At 42.2% G+C, this 2,662-nt stretch overlaps 1 pseudogene; it reads left to right on the forward strand.

The window, feature by feature from the left end:
• The first annotated feature begins 1,492 nt into the window (after positions 1–1,492).
• Positions 1,493–2,218, forward strand: LOC101726041 (small ribosomal subunit protein uS7m pseudogene; annotated as a pseudogene).
• Positions 2,219–2,662: the final 444 nt, after the last annotated feature.

Here is a 2,662-nt window from a genome sequence, read left to right on the forward strand (position 1 = left end):
GAAATAAATAGGACACACATGAATAAATACCAAATAGTTTCTCTGGTGTGAGAAACTGAAAGTGTAAATAAGGACTAAATGTATAACAGGTAATGTGAAATAGGAAGAAAAGGGGCAAAGGGGAAGGAAGTGGGAGGGCTAGGGGAAAGGATAGAAGGGAATGGGATTAATATGAGAAAATGGAAAAATAGGAACAAAATCTTTGTAAATAGGGAGGACTGGAGGGGTTGAAGGGAGGGCTGGGCAAGGGTGAAAAATAAGAACCAAGAGAGACTATGTAAAGGTGCAAATTTCCAATGATGAATGTCATTATATTGTATACCTAAAATGTACCAATGATTAGAATGAATAATTGATAATTCAAAATAGGAAGAAAAGGTCCAAAGGGGTAGGGGTAGTGGGAGGGGCAGGGGAAAGGAAAGAAGGGAAAGGAAAAATGATGAGAAATGGAAATAAAGTCTTTATAAATAGGGAAGGGTGGAGGGGGTGAAGGGAGGGCTAGGAATGGGGAAAAAATAAGAATCAAGATGCATTATGTAAAGGTACAATTCCCAATGAGAAATGTAATTGTGTTGTATACCTCCAATGTACCAATAAAAGAATTTAATAAAAAAAAATTAAAAAAAAAGAACCAAGATACATCATGTAAAGCTACAGGATCCCAATGAGGATTGTAACTGTACTGTACATCTAAAATGTACCAATAAACTAAATGAAAAAGAAAAAGAACAAACACTTTCACCTTCATGGAAGCATCATTCACAATAGCCAAGATATGGAAACAATATAGGGTCCATCAACAGATGAATAGATAAAGAAAATGTAAAATATACACTGAGGGATATTATTCACTTTCATGAAAACAGAAATCCTGACATTTGCAAAAACATGAACAAAACCAGAAGGCATTATATTAACTGAAATAAGCCAGAGACAAAGACAAATACTACATGGTCTCATTTATATGTAAAATCTAAAAGCCACACTCATGTAAGCAGGGAATACAATGGTGGTGGCCAAGGGCCGAGAAAAATGGGAAGATGTTGGTCAAAGGGTAAAAATTTTCAGTTTTAAAAAGCTCTTGGAACCTCACGTACAACATGAGGACCATGGTTATACTATACTGTTTACTCTGTTGATAAGAGAACAGATTTTTAAGTGTCCTAACCACAACAGATACCAAAATTATGGGTGGTGTAATTAAGTTGACAGTGATAATTGTTACACAATACATATGTTCAAATGATCACATTGCACACCTTGAATAGTTTTTTATGTGTCAGTTATACCTCAATAAAGCTGGAAAAAGTAAATTGAAAAGAAGAACAAGTCCCGAACATCCACCACTACCACTGCTCCTGTCCACACTGTGCCAGAGATCCTAGCCAGTGCAGTAAGTCCATAAAAAGAAGGGAAAATGTGAGCACTGGAAGGGAAAGAAATATAATTATCAATATTCATGGATATGATTGTATATATATAAAAGTCAAGAATGGCTGACCCAGTGCTGAAGACACTGTGGTCCTGGCCCGGCCTGGCCCCAGGAGTCACCTGCGCTGTCTGGCGTGTTCCAGGGCCAACCCAGGTGAGACGGAGCCACAATGGTCCTGAATTCAGGGATCCTCTAGTTGATAAAGAACATTAGCGCAAGCCCAAGACTGAGCTCACCGAGGAGGAGAAATACGACCAGGAGCTCAAGAAGGCTCAGCTCATCAAAGCAGCCCCAGTGAGAACAACATGCTCTGTGTTTGCAGACCCAGTGATCAGTAAATTCACCAACGTGATGATGAAAGGAGAAAATAAAATACTGGCCAGATCCCTCGTGACCCAGATTCTGGAAGCTGTGAAAAGGAAGCGGTTTGAGAAGTACCATGCTGCTTCTACAGAGGAACAGGCAACCACCAAAGGCAGCCCCTACATCATCTTCCACCAAGCACTGAAAAACTGTAAGCCTTTCATTGGCCTCGTACCCATCTGCGGGACTGGCCATTTCTACCAGGTCCCTGTGCACCTACCTGACCGATGTCTCCAATTCCTGGCCATGAAGTGGATGATCACTGAGTGCCAAGATAATAAACACCGGCGGACATTGATGCCAGAGAAGTTGTCACATGGGCTGCTGCAGGCTTTTCACAATCAGGGCCCCATGATCAAGAGGAAGCAGGACATGCACAAGATGGCTGAGGCCAACCGTGCCCTAACCCATTACCACTGGTAGTAGAGAGAAAGGAGAGGGTCCTGGAGGAGCCTGGGGCCCTCTACCCTACTGAAAAGTCCCTGTGTGTAAAGGATGTCGTTCCAAGCTGGGCATGGTGGTGCATGCCTTTAATCCCAATACTTGGGAGGGTGAGGAAGAAGGATTTCTGGGTGTTTGAGGCCTGCCTGGACTACAAAGTAAGTTCAAGGACAGCCTGAACTACATAGCGAGAACTTGTCTCAAAACAAAACAACAAAAACAAGGACAAACACAAAGAAAGGCTGTAGTTCCTTTTTGAGAAGGAGGGAGCAGCCTGTTTATTGTCCATGGACCCTTTGTCAGTGGGGCTGGAACTGGTTCTCTGTGCCCAGTCTCCTTGTAAATAGGAAACATTGACTTGAGAAACTCAGGGCCCGGTCTCCCCTTTCCTCAATTCAGGACAGACCTTTGGATGCAAAAGGAAGA

The sequence above is a fragment of the Heterocephalus glaber genome, unplaced genomic scaffold (genome assembly GCF_053883595.1).
Source record: "Heterocephalus glaber isolate CG9 unplaced genomic scaffold, H.glaber_assembly_v1.0 deba00001452, whole genome shotgun sequence".
Classification (NCBI taxonomy): Eukaryota; Metazoa; Chordata; class Mammalia; order Rodentia; family Bathyergidae; genus Heterocephalus; species Heterocephalus glaber.